Here is a 14,577-nt window from a genome sequence, read left to right as displayed (position 1 = left end):
TTGAATTAATGAAAACATGTCCATTATTAATTATGCCTCCCCCAAACTTCTCTTACCTTTGCTTGATGTTTAACTTAGGCACAGCGATGGCTTCATGGTGATGATGGTTTTCTTTCCTAACATGCCATGGTTGTGGTGGTAGTAGTAGTAGTAGACACTGGCAGCAGCATTTGCAAAAAACGAAAATGAGACAGTTAGTAGCCTGAGAGAGGCTCTTCGAGGAGTAGTAGAATGAAGTACAGTACAGAACTTACTGACAAACAATAAAATGCAAAAATACAACAAAACATAATGGTGGTGGGGATAGCCTAGTAGTACACAGAGTTATAAACTCTAGTTGTGTCGAGTCACTTGACTAGACACAAGCGTAACTGTTAGTGCTGTGTAGGAGGATGGCAACAAATCCATTAATCCAATCAATGCCGGCAATTAATGCTGGTGTATTAGGTTACTTTGGTAAAACAATTACCTCACAAATGTACTGCTCATGGGTGGGCAAGCAGAAGAAGATCCCTGCCCTGCCTTGAAATTGAAGTACTGTTGCTTTTGCCACATCCGCCCCAGCAAGCGTGTGATAAATAATTGGTGTACATTTAATTTAGTCATACCTCAATAAGTCACACAGCCCGGGGGAAGAGGGTTAGGGTTTGTTGAATGGTTGGGAAGTGGGGTTTGGGGAAAGGTTTGAGATAGAAAAACAGTATGCATGGACAAACAAACGACAGAATCTTTGTAGACTACCATATCCATATCAATATGTCAAGGGAGAAAAAGGAAATGCATGCATGATGATGACAAGGAGACCCGGATTACATACAGTTTGTGTTCAGTGTTACCGGGCTTACTTTTACAGATACCAAAGAAAAATTTAAAATATCTGTAGGGATGAATTATAAACAGAGAGCAAACCTAATGATAATAATAACAACAAGAACACACTGTTGTAATGATTGTAGACAAAAAAATGAATTGAATTATTTAAAAGATGATGAAAGTTGATACTGTTACTGTGTTATCCTGGTCAAATGGGGAGTTGAATCTCGGCATTCCTCTTGGTCCTCCCTTCCATGGATGCTCCGTTCATCAATTTTGGGTGACGCCACTGCCTGCCTGGCAGATGTAGATTCATTGGTAAGGTAAGTATGCATTGTTTTCCCAAGTATGGCACATGGTAAGGCCTGGCCGTGACATTGTAGATGGAAAAATAAAAGGGATATTGAGAAACCAAGTTGAAAAAAATCCACAAGTTATGGTGTAGTGCAACAAGAACACTTTCCGAGGCGGCATGGATGCATCATCTCTAGCTCTACTCTAGTTTGTTTCCAGCATTAACCTACAACACCAACAGGATAGAGCAGGCCCACGGTGACGGCACCCTTTGCACATCCTCCATTTAGCGTACATTTTTTGAAAGAGTTGGACAAAGCACCTATCCAGCAACATAGCATTTTACAATTTAAGTGACTAAATCAATGCACCGCAGTCATGCCACCGCTACACTTGACTCCACCGCTACACAGACATTTAGGTCTGCTGTGGTTGTTGTTTACTTGTTTACCTTTTATGCCACTCATGAAGCGCCCTGACTTATTCCATCAATCATCTCCGATCCGTGTACTGAGTGACTGTGAAGATACTATGTCATTGTGGTCATCATGATGGTGTTGTTCAACTCAGTCTGCAGTGTACCGAGTGAGTCCAGATTCCATATTCAAAAATGCAATGGATTGGCCTGCAGTAGAAGTACAATTTTGTTATTAAACAACAAGAGTGGAAATATTGACTTGAGTCACTGTTAGTGTGTAGAATAAATACTAGTACACTTTGACTTCACTTAATGCACAAAAAACAACAAAAACACAAACACTAATCACTCAGAGTCGGTGTCCAATGCATGCCATTCATTACCTGTTCCTTTTCATCTTAAGTGAAGGGGCCGTCTCTCTCGCCATCATCATCATGGTGTTGTCCTACTCAGTGTGCAGTGTGCAGATTGAGTCCCCTTCCTATATTCAAAATGCAATGTATCGGCCTGCAGTAGAAGTACAAACTTGTTATTAAAAATACAAGAAGGGAAAAAGTGACTTGAGTTACTTTTAGTGTGTAGATTATTACATAAAGTACACAATGAAGTAACTTCATGCACAACAAACAACAACAAAATCACTCAGTCAGCGTCCAATGCATGGCATCATTCATTACCTGTTCCTTCTCATCTTCAGTTAATGGGCAGTCTCTCTTGGATCAGACAGGAGGATAGCTATAGTAGTCATCATCAATCATGTTCCACTTCTTTTGGGGGGACTAGGAAAGATTTTCTTTTTTCTTCTATTTTGCATCATCCAATCATCATCTGTCTTCTTGAGGGAAATGGATTTAGGGTGATTCAGGAGAATGGAGGAGCAGGATTCGGAGGAGTGTACTGTGAAATGCAGACAGCTGAAACTTGTATATGGCAATAAAACAAGTAGAAGACGGTGGTGATGAATTTGTTGTGTTTCGAAGTTTCTAACCAGAAAGACAGACACACAAATAAAAGAAAATAAGGGAGGAAGACAGTATAAAGTGCAAACCTAATTGTCAGGGAAGTATAGCTCATCCTCAAACTCTGGGGGTTCAACCAGAAGTAGTTAATCATCATCTAACACACCACTTCTGTCACCTGAGCCGCTGTCCTCATCTTCCTCCCTTGATTCATGTATTGTGTAATTTGGTTGTATAAAGTGCTGATTCATTTTGATCATGGTTAACCTCTCCACGTTTTTGGGCGAGACACTGGTCCTTCTCACTGTTACAATGAAACCAGCAGCACTGAAAACACGTTCAGAAGAGACACTTGCGACAGGGCAAGCCATATAGTTTATCACCAGCCTGCTGAGCAGTGGCCATTGGCCCCTTTTCCCATACCAATACCGCAATGGGTTTTGATCAATGTACACCTCTGTTGGGTCGTCCAGATAGGCCTGGACCATCCGCTCAATGTTCAGGGGTGCTAAACTTTTTCGGGCTCTTTTCTCGTTGCATCAGCACTTGTCTTACCAATGCCTTGCTGTAAATACCAATCATGTAACGATTTTACTGGGCCTAATGATTCAGTTCTGGCTGTTGTCGATAGTGTTGGTGAGTGTTCTGAGCCAAACGCACTGCCCTCAGGCTCCGAAGTTGAACTTGACGCCGGATGCCCTGCTGCAGTACTTGTTGTGGGTTTATCTAGCTGGCTTTTAATTAGCAGCCGTTCATTTTCCAACTTACTCGCTGACTCAGCTATCCAAGTTTTGTACTGGGTAACATCCATTTCTGAAAAATGAATTAATGTCTTCAGTGCCCATTTTGTCCGTGGATCCAGAATTGTGGCACAAATGTAATGTTTTTGTGACAAAATCTTATTTTGCTCCCTTGTATTGTCAGCTAAGTGACAGGCTAAGCTCTCCACCAACTCATTTGCTTCTTTTTTTTCCTCTACACCTTTGTATGCTTCAGACACCTCCTTCAGCTGATGCTCTAGCATTTACAACAATGGGATAGCTAGGCCTATAGTATAGTACTCCTTGCTGACTTCACGTGTGAAGACCTCGAAAAGGAAGAAGCATCTCAGTCAGGCATTTAACTAGGCACCATTGGTCCATCTGAAGGGTCATGCCTTTCACAGTAGCATCCCCTCTTCGCATGACATATTCATTGATTGGCCTGTACTGCTCAAACAGATGGTCAAGCATGTAATAAGTTGAGTTCCAACGTGTTGCCACCTCCTGGATGAGTGCTTTGACTGGCATTCTATAGTGACGTTGAATGATCCTCAGCTGCTTCCGAGCTTTAAAAGAATGGCTGAAATGAGTGCATATTCTTTGGCAGGTGGTCAGTAAGTTGCTGACTATGGCATCTTTTTTCAGAAAGTCTTGAACTATAATGTTAATGCAGTGCGCCAAACACGGAACCCTGAAATAGGAACCAAGCTCCATGGCCTTAAGTACATTACTGCCATTATCTGTGGAAACAAAACCAAAAAAACAATCTTAAGCCCTCTTGGGTGCAGCCATTCAAAAACCTTGCTGTGAAACTCTTCCAACATGTTTACAGCAGTATGAGATTTCTCCATGGCAAACATGGATGCAGTTGCATGTTTCCGAGTAGCTTTAAAAATCTCAGCTGTGTCAACAGCACCTACTTCAGATAGCTTATCTCTAACCCCCACAAAAGAGACCCAGTGTGCAGTGATGCACATGTAATCAGTGGCTTGGCAACTGGTCCACATGTCTGTTGTCAGGTGGATATTGTGAACAGCACTCTGCTGCCAAGCTTGTCCAACAAATTCCAGCACATCATGATGTAGTGCTGGAACAGCAACTCTTGCAAAATAGGACCGGCTGGGAACCTTCCATTTAGGGCAGATGGTTGACACAAATTCAAGGAAACCCACCCCTTCCACAAACGAAAAAGGGAGGAGGTCCACCGCTAACATTTTAGCCAGCTTCGCATTGTACAACCGTGCCGTTGGGTGGTTGCTTTGGTACTGCCTCTCCAACCTAAGCATGCTGTCAATGGTAGGCTGGATTATTTTCATTTTGTGGTGCAGTTGTTTTCTTTAACCCAGTTAGGCTCAACAACTCACTTTGTTGCATTGCAGTACTACTCGGTCGCCTTGGTGTCTCAGCCTGACTCTGAATCTTACTGCGGTGCCACTGAGATGTTGCTGAGGATGTGGGTGGTACCACTACACTACTGGGGACAGGGCTAGAAATGTCTCCCTCTTGTTCACCTTTCACCGCAATAATATCATCCCCTGATTCTTCATGCCCAGCAACAATGGCGTGAGTTTTGCTTCGTTCTAAGCGAAGTAGGTGAGACTCCCACACGATAGTGTGGTGTATTTTGAGATTAATTGTTTGGCCACCGGTACCATAGTTTGGACCAAGCTTACCCCGCCCAACAGCATGTCGACAAATTGAGCATATAGCACAGTTCTCCTCCTTACTGCTAACCGAAAAGAAGTCCCAAACTGGGGAGGAGAACTTTCTGGTGCTGCTGGAAATGCCACTTTCAATACCAGATGAACTGGAGGGTGTGCTTGGAATGTGACTCTGTGCAGCTACACTGTGACTTCTACCAATACCTACTGAGGTGGTGGTTGAGCTGGATGTAGGTCCCTGCCTTTCCTTTGCAAATGAAAATATGGAAGCTAGAGGTCGTGGTGGTGTTACCTGTGTTGGTGGTATCCGTGTTACATCCCTTGCAGCCATTTTGGATTGGGTAATAATGTTGGTCTCCATCTCCTTTGGGCCGGGCGTGATGTCCGTGATGACTGGCTCATCATCATCATCATCCCCCTCTTGTACATCTACCTCCATAACTCTAAGGCTTTCTGGAACCTTCCTTTTCATTAGCCTTGTCTTGTGGCTTGCATCACTCTCAGACTGAGCTGGTGGCTTCCAAGTGGCATCAAGATCATCAGAAGCGGGGCTCGAAGAAGAAGATGATGGACTAACCCTCCTTTTCCTTGCTGGGGGTTTGGAAGACAATGGATCTTCTGAAACAGTGGTTTGCTCCACTTTGTCTGCAGGAAGCTCGATTTCCTGAAATGCCCCTACTTCAGGAGGAACAACTACTATTGTGGGCTGTTGTTGTGGCTGCTGTTGTGGCTGCTGCTGTTGTTGTGGCGGCTGCTGTTCTTGCGGCTGCTGCTGTTCTTGCGGATGTTCTTGCGGCTGCTGCTGTTCTTGCGGCTGCTGCTGTTCTTGCGGCTGTTGCTGTTCTTGCGGCTGCTGCTGTTCTTGCGGTTGCGCCTGCTGCTGCACACTTATCTGCTGAGTTTCTGCCTGCGTTGACTGTGTACTACTTTGCGATAATGACATTTCAACATCGCTGCTCGTTAGTAGACTGGCTACCTCTGCGACACTCATGGGCTTGGGCCTAGGTTGGTGGGGTTGGCCCGCTGGTACGGAGGTGCTGCTCCCAGCTTGGTTCCCGGACAACGCTGCTGCAAGCGTAATTTTTTTGGTCCCAAAAAACACATTTGCCGGCACACCAGTCGTGGTTAGTGCCTCTTCCTTTTTCTGTTCCTTCTTCTTCTCACCGGCAACTTTCTTGGTACTGGAGGACCTGGTACCTTTCTTTGGGGCCATCTTCTTCAGGACGCAGGTACACAAGTTGCAGAGATGTCTGTGGTCACACGTGGACATGATGTGATTCGCAGCAGGACTTCTGTCTGGCAGTACAATGGATGATGCTGATAGTTCCCTCCTCCTCTGTCTTTTTGTGCACCTAAAAGCAAATAAGCCAGGAGAAGAACATCAGTGAAATGTTGCATTTGTTGTTGTGGTTCAATTACTACTAGTACAAACAAACAAATAAAAGATATAGTGTAGCTATTTGTGAGACTTTGGCAACAAGGGCTATGGTATACTACTTACTGTGTACAGTGTACACACTGCACTCTCAGGAAGGATAGGAAAGACCAAGAACAAGAACTAAAATACAAATGTAATGGAAGGGAACTGCTGCTGGCAAAGGGGATGGATGAAAGCAGTAAGCCAATAGGAAAACCATGCAGGCCTATATGGCAAAAGCAGCACACTAATAATAACTCCAACCAGAAAAGGCCACCAGCCACATGGACACTTACAAATCACAAGCAACAAGCAGGAGGCCTGGGAAACAATGAACTGACAAAAGGCCTATAAAAGAAGCCAGGCAAAAGATGCATTCTAAGCCACACTGCTTTGCCTTTTTAAAGCAATAAAATGCAAAAACGAAAATCCACAGGGCAAAACAAGGTCTGCAGGGTGCACACCAACCCATCAGGCACACACAACAAAGGCATTTCTTTAACACACACCCAAAAACAGAAATACCCCACAAAAAACACATTTTCCAACTCAATCCAATGCCATCCATGCCCTAAATGATGTTTGAAAAACATTCAACACACACCAAAGGAACAGTTGCTTCATCATGGACCCACCCATGACTAGCTCTGGGCCAACAATTAAAAAAAAAACAGATAAGTGCCAAAATTGTAGTTGCAGCAACTGCAATGCCCCCAATCAAACAGACACAACACCAATTTACTTGTAAAATATCAAATTCAAAAGTCCTCAAATCCAATGATAATGATGCAACAGACACAAAGAGTGATCCTTCCAGCTCAAAATCCAAAGGCAGAATGAACAGGAGATGGACAAAGCACTGGGAGGAGCCTGCTCGACAGGAACAGGAAGTTGGAGACTCTGTGGCACTTCCTCCCTCTCCTAAAAAGGACTCCTTGCACAAAAAAGGACAGCCAAATATCAATCTGAGGAGATTTTTTCATCCAAATCATCATTTACAGAAGGTTTTATGCTGCTAGAGATAATATTCTTCTCCAGATTGAAAATTTGGCGTGTTCGCGAGCTTTACCACACTTCTGCCGGATGTCGATGGCGCATCCAAAATGACATGTTCGCGATCTCATGCTCTCTGTCGAGGTGGAGATTGACGTGTTCGCGACCTCCTGTTCCCTCTTGTGGTGGAAAATGACGTGTTCGAGATCTCAGACTCTCGCGGTGTCTGATGGCGAGGCGAATGACGTGATCGCGATCGCGAACGCTCGCAGGACATCTCATGGAGCACGCGAACGGATTGGAAAACTCGTCGGCGAACGCGGGGATCCCGGTAAGGTGATAGCGCACGCGAGAATGCATTTTCAAAGCGCGAACATGAAAAAAATCTTCGCAACGCTGCAAATCGTGGAAATTTGGGCATTTTCACACTCTCCGGGGATCGCGAAAATGTCAAAATATCATAATTTCCGCGAGCGGAACAGAATTTGACACCCACCCTTACCCTACTGTTGCAGTTATTGCAGTTGGAATAGTAAATTTAATTGTTTCGCTATCCAACATTTTCCTTACTGTTGTATTTATTGTGTTGTGAAATGTACGTTTTAATTTTGTTTTAATAGTTTGTTTAATTAATTATAGAATTCTTTTTACATTTTAAATTATTGATTTATATATAAATGTTATTTGTATATATTTTAAAAGTTTAAAAATGAAATAAAGATAATAGTTTATAAATTATTTTAAAGTAAATATATGTATAGGTATACATTGTTCTTTGTGTGTGTTTATATTTTTTCACATTAAGGGGCCGATTCCGATCCTGTATTTTTTTTTCCCGTCTGACTCGTATCGGTAAATTTTTCCATACAAATCCTACAAGTCCCGTCCGACCCGTGAAGTACGATTCGTACGGGAAAAATGCAACTTTTCCCGATCCGATTTGTACGGATCGGCCCGATCCTTACAAATCGGATCGGGAAAAGTTGTACCAGACGGACACTTTTCTGTACAAATTGTAAAAATGCAGTCCAACCCTACTAGTACGATCCGGACCAGCTTTCCGATTTACGTTTTGTACGGAAGACGTCCCGTACACGGGGAATGCCATTACCCATTACGAAGCGAACTTTGTACGACTCGTATCCCGGGAAAAGTTGTTCCCGGGGTGCGAGTCGTACAGGGGTACGAGTTGTACAGGCATACACCCCCGTGCATTGTGTATGTACGGTGCGTACCCCAACATCGCGTACCCCAACATCGCGTATGTACGGTGCGTACATACGCGATGTTGGGGTATGCAATGTTGGGGTACGCGATGTTGGGGTACACGGTGTTGGGGGCACGCACAGTAAATACGTGATGTTGGGGTATGCGATGTTGGGGTACACGATGTTGGGGTACGCGATGTTGGGGTACACGATGTTGGGGGTACACACAGTACATACGCAATGTTGGGGTATGCACCGTACATACACAACGCACGGGGGTGTATGCCTGTATGACTCGTACCCCTGGGGACTCTGCTTTTACAGCTGTTTTTGGCTCCCGTAAGAAAAGAGCCGTACGGAGTGCCGTAGGGACGAATCGTACTTGCTGGGCTGGTAACCGCTGCTTAAATACATACAGACGTCGCGTGCAAGCTGTTCCGGATCAGAATCGTTGGTTTATTTTAGCTGTATGGTCTTTTGTACGATTTGTATGGAAAGAGGCTTTCTGTACGAATCGTACTTCCTAGGTTGTAAGAAAAGTTTACCGGGTACGAGTTGTACGGGAAAAACGCTCCATACAACGATTTGTACAGCCTTTTTCCAGGATTGGAATCGGCCCCTAAGTTTACTTTTTATATTTAGTTAAAATCTATATTAAATTTAATACATTTTGTTAAAGATACTATTAATATTTTATATTTTAATAAATATTTCATATTTTTTACATCTATATTTTTGACTTCGATATTTTTGATTCAATATTTTTGTACTTACTGTTCAAGTATAGGGAGTCAATATTTTTACTATCTATATTTTTTTCCCCAATATTTTTACCAGCGATGTTTTTACCATCGATATTCCATCAGTGAACCAACCATTCCTAGTAAAGTGCACTAGATGTGCCCAGGACCTGTGCTACTAGTGGGCCTGCAGCACTGACTGTGCTGCCCACTTAAAAGGCCCTTTAACTATGTTTCAGGCCTGCAGTTTTGAAAATGCCATGATGACTCTTGCAGGTCCAAGTCTTCCTTTTTAATACATACAGGTCACTCTTAAGCTAGGCCCTGGACAGCCCAAGAGCAGTTTGCAGTGTATTTAAAAAGTAGGACATGTGCTTTTAAGTTTTACATGCCCTGGTAGTAAAACATTCTTAAATTCGTTTTTCACTACTGCAAGGCCTAGCTGTCCCGTGGGATAACATTGGAGTTACCTTATTACATTTTATAAGTGGGGAGATGGGACCCCCAGTTTTGGTGTCTCTGGAATCACAATTTAAAATGCCAACTTATGGTGGAGTTGGATGGTAAACTGTAATGCCGAAAATGCCACATTTAGAAAGTTCCCATTTTCTTACCTTAGCCATTTGGTGCCTTCTGCCTGTCTCTGAACACACGTCTGGGGTGGGTGACAGCTGAGCTTTGTGCATTCCCTCCAGACAGTAACACACAAAGGAAGCTTAGGTGTGACTGATGGGTCACCCACAACATGATGGGCCATCCTGGGAATGATGGGAGGGAGGAGCTGACACTTACACCTAAATAGGCTGTGTCCTGCCCCCACACAAAGGGCTGCATACCTCCCTGTAGTGAGTCTGGAGCCAGGGAAGGAAGAGCAGGGACTCTGTTCACTTCAAAAGCCTCTCTTTGAAGTCTCCCCCTACTTCAAAGGCACAAATGTGTATAAGTACTGGACCCCTGACACCACTAACTCAGTACAAGTCTGGACCTGTAGATACTCTGCCAGGAAGAAGGACTGCTGTGCTGCTGAAAGGACTGTGACACTGCTGGACTGCTGCTCTGCTGCCCTGGCTTCCTGCCCTCTTTGCCTGGCAGTAATAAGGACTGGACCTGCATCCGTCCAACCCAGACCCAAAGTGACTCTAAGGGCTTGCTGGGTGGCTTCCTGTTTGAAGTCTCAGGGACATCAAAGACTTCCAACCCTATCTGCCTCCAGCACCTGGACTCTGCCATCAGAGAGCCTTTCCCTGCAAGTAGTGCCAATCCAGTCCTGGGCACTTGGAAGTGGGTATAAAGTGCTGCAACTGCGAAACTTCAAGCATCAATGCCGTTGCACTGCTCCGAACTGGCACATCTCCATCGACACATCACTGCTGTTGCGAGGATCGAGGATTCCAACCCTCCATCAACGCTGATGCATCGCCACTGCTGCTGGAATTGAGGACATCACATCACAACAGCGTGGTGCATCACCTACATTCCCGGCACATCTCTGACTTTGCACAGCTCGGAGTCGACGCATTCCCTACATCCTAATGGTCAATGTCAATGCACCCCTCCTTTGCTCCCCACATCTCGGCCACGAGGTAACCGCAAACCAAGGTACTGTTTCAGCAGGACAAGGTTGGTCCCTGTATCCGACTTGCGTTCCATCGCGGTCGACCTAAATGTTTGGATCTGACCCGGTCTAGTGCGACCAGATAGCCTCGGTTGGTGCTTTAATCTTTTCAGTCCTTCATGTCAAGATATTCTTTAAAAATTCTTAACTCCAGTTCTGCTTATTGGATTGATGTTGTTTTGGTCTTGTTTTGTTCATTAAATTAAGCTTTACGTTTGTAAACAGGTGTGGTATCTTTTTGTGTGGTGTTTTTACTGTCTTACTGTTTGAAGTGTTGCACAAATACTTTACACTTTGGCTCATATGTTAAGCCATACTGCTCTGTGGCAAGCTACCAGATGATGAGCACAGGTTAATGTATGGTGTGTATCTGATTTACCCTGACTAGGATTGTGATTTCTGCTTGGACAGAGTGCTTACCTCTGCCAATCAGAGACCCAATTTCTAACAATGGTGGTCAGCGGTGAGGATAGGACTTGTGTTTGTGCAGCACCATACAGTGACTTTATCTAAAGACCATTATGAGTTTTTCTCTCAATTGGTAATTTTCCTAAATCTGAATCCTGCTTCATCTCCATACACCTGGGACTGTTGTTTTTTTACACCTGTGATACCTTTTCAGAATGGAAATTTATTCCAGCTTCCTGTCAATATGATGGAGCTGAGATGGTTCTCTAAAGCGAGGGGGATAGCCGTGGAGAAAGGTTCCACTAAGGAGGACATACGGAATGCCACATATTGGTTTGAATTCAAAGGTTGGTATGGAGCACCAACAGAGGACCAGGAGGGTGATGACTCTGAGAAGGAGTCTGAGGAGAAGGACCCCTTTGCAGCTCTAGAATTGAGAATGCAGAGCCCCGGTTACACCTGGACTCATTACGAGAGGCCCAAGAGGGCAGTGGCTCTGAGAAAAAGGAAGAGGAGAAGAAAAATGATTTGGCAAAGGCTTCAGAGCAGAAAGGGGAGCCCACAAAAAAGGAGTCCCCTACTGGATCCAATACAGGAAGCAGTGTTTCCTCCCAAATCTTGCCTTCTGAGGAGTGAAAGGACTGAGATTCGGAAAGGGACCTGAGGCTGCAACTAGCCAAGTAGCTGCAGAGGAGAGGAGACCTGAGGCTGACAAAGCCTTGGTGGAGGAAAAGAGGGCTGAGGCTGAAACTGCCCTAGCCAGGGCGAAACTTGCAATGGAGGCAGCTGAGGCTGCGGGACCCTTAGAAGTTCTAGCTGGCTCATGAACTGGGTCTGAAGTAGTTGGACTTGAACGCCAAACAGCTGGCAGAGTCTAGCAGGAATTGTGTCAGTGAAACCACAGTATCCAGTGGTGGAGGAAGGATCCACACACCCATGGACTTGGTGCCTGACTTCAAGGAGGGGGATGACGTAGACAGGTGGTTTGAGGCATATGAGGTTACTCTAGAAGTGCACAGGATCCCTGAGGAGGTCTGGGGAGAGGTCAGGGTTTAACTTATACCTAGTTATGATAGGGAAGCCCCGCTGCCCCTAGAGCATGGGGACAGGCTGACGTATCCCACCATGAAGGAGACCCTTGTCAGGAGATATAGATTCACCCCAGAAGAGTGCAGGTTGAGATTCAGAGATAGTCAGAAACTGTCTCACCAGTCCTGGGGGGATTTTTCGGGGTACTTCTGCAAGGCACTGGATGGTTGGGTGAAGTGTAGTGAGGTAAACTCTTTTGAAGGGCTGTACTATTTGATTGCTAGAGAGCACATGTTCAATCACTATTTTCCAGAGCTACGCCAACGCCTGGTTGATGCAAGCTCACTGACCCCAGGAAGCCTGCAAAGGAGGCAGACCTCTGGGTGAGTGCTACAGTGTCTGGGAAGGCATTGGGGAGTGATTCTAAAGAGGGTGGCTCAGGGTTCCCCCCATCAGAGTGACCCAGACAGTTCCCAGTATAGTAGAAGGAAAAAGAGTCCCATGTCCCTTCTAAGAATAGGAGGGGAGGTTATGGTGGACGGAGGCCCCCTGGAAGTCCTGGCTTGCCAGGCACATGTTCAGTCTAAGTGTACCGACCCTGGGTTGAAGGACCGGTTTCAGGATACCACTCCTGAACTGGTGGGAGGTGGAGTGCAAGAATGGTACAAGGCACGTAAGGCTACTGCCCCCCACTCAGAGAAACCACAGAGGTCAGAGACTCCTGGATGGCCTAGGGCCTGGCCCTGGACTATGAAAGCTGACAGTGGCCTCTGTTGGTTATTGTCCTTGTGGACAGAGTTCTCCCTGGGTTAAGCACAGAAGTCAGACCCAAGGAGTGGATTGGGTCACATCAATTTCTTGGCCATGGTGGTACTGTCTGCCTACCGGGATGCATCTGTGAGCAAAGTAAGGTTAGGTGCTGCACTGATGGGGTCCACAGATGAGGAGAGGGGTTCACAATGGGTCACTTTAGTGGCTCAGGAGAATATAGATAGAGGTATCCAACTGAGTTCAGTGAGGCATAGAACTGACAAGTGCCCCTGCAGTAGTGGGTCATTGTCCACTTTCTATTGTCTAAGCAGGAAAGCCCATCAAGATATTGATTAGTCTACGCTGGCTTTATGTTGGAGGAGGGTTGTGTTGGAATTGGCCCTTTCTGCAGCATCACACCCACATTTTTTGCCTTCTTCCTCCCCTTTTTTTGCTGAATTTGTTTTTGTTGGTTCTAGGACTCTAGGCACTTCACCACTTTTAACCAGTGCAAAAGGGCATGTGCTCTCTACTTACACATGACAAAATTGTATATGTCCCTAGTAAAGTGCACTACATGTGCTCATGGCCTGTAAATAAAATGCTACTAGTGGGACTGCAGCACTGATTGTGCCACCCACTTAAGTAGCCATTTAAACATGTCTCAGGCCACTGCAGAGCCTGTGAGTGCAGTTTTAAACTGCCAAGTCACCTTTGCAAGTTAACCCTCTTGAAAGGTCCATGCCTTCTTTTTTAATACATATAAGTCACCACTAATGTAGGCCCTGGACAGCCCAAGGGCAGGGTGCAGTGTATTTAAAAAGTAGGACATGTACTTTTAAGTTTATATGTCCTTATAGTGAAAAACTCTTAAATTCCTTTTTCGCTACCGCAAGCCTATCTTTCCCCTACGATGACATTGGGATTACCTTATTACATTTTATAAGTGTAATTTCCAATTGGAAAGAGATGGGACCCCCAAGGTTGAGGTCTTTGGAATCACAATTTAAAATCCCAAATTATGATGAAGTTTGAGTTTAAATTGTAATTCTAACAATGCCTCTTTTAGAACGTTTCCATTTTCTTATTGTAGCCATTTAGTTCCTTCTGCCTGTCCCTGAATACACGTCTGGGGTGGGTGACAGTTGGGCTTTGTGCATTCCCTCCAGACAGCCACACACAAACGGATATTTGGTGTCACTGAAGGCCCATCCACATCCAGATGGGCCATCCTGGGCAGGTTGGGAGGGAGGAGCTGACACTTACACCTGAGTAGGCTGTGTCCTGTCCGCACACAAAGGGCTGCACACCCCCCTGTAGTGAGTCGTGAGCCAGGGCAGGAAAGACAGGGACTCAGTGCACTTTAAAGGCCTGTATTTGAAGTCTCTCCACCTTCAAAGGCATACCTGGGTTGGACCACTGACACCACCAACTGAGGACATTTCTGGACCTGTGGATACTCTACCAGGAAGAAGGACTGCTGTGCTGCTGAAAGGACTGGTACTCTGCTG

The sequence above is a fragment of the Triturus cristatus genome, chromosome 3_1 (assembly GCF_964204655.1).
Source record: "Triturus cristatus chromosome 3_1, aTriCri1.1, whole genome shotgun sequence".
Lineage (NCBI taxonomy): Eukaryota > Metazoa > Chordata > Amphibia > Caudata > Salamandridae > Triturus > Triturus cristatus.
This window is presented reverse-complemented; position numbering follows the sequence as displayed.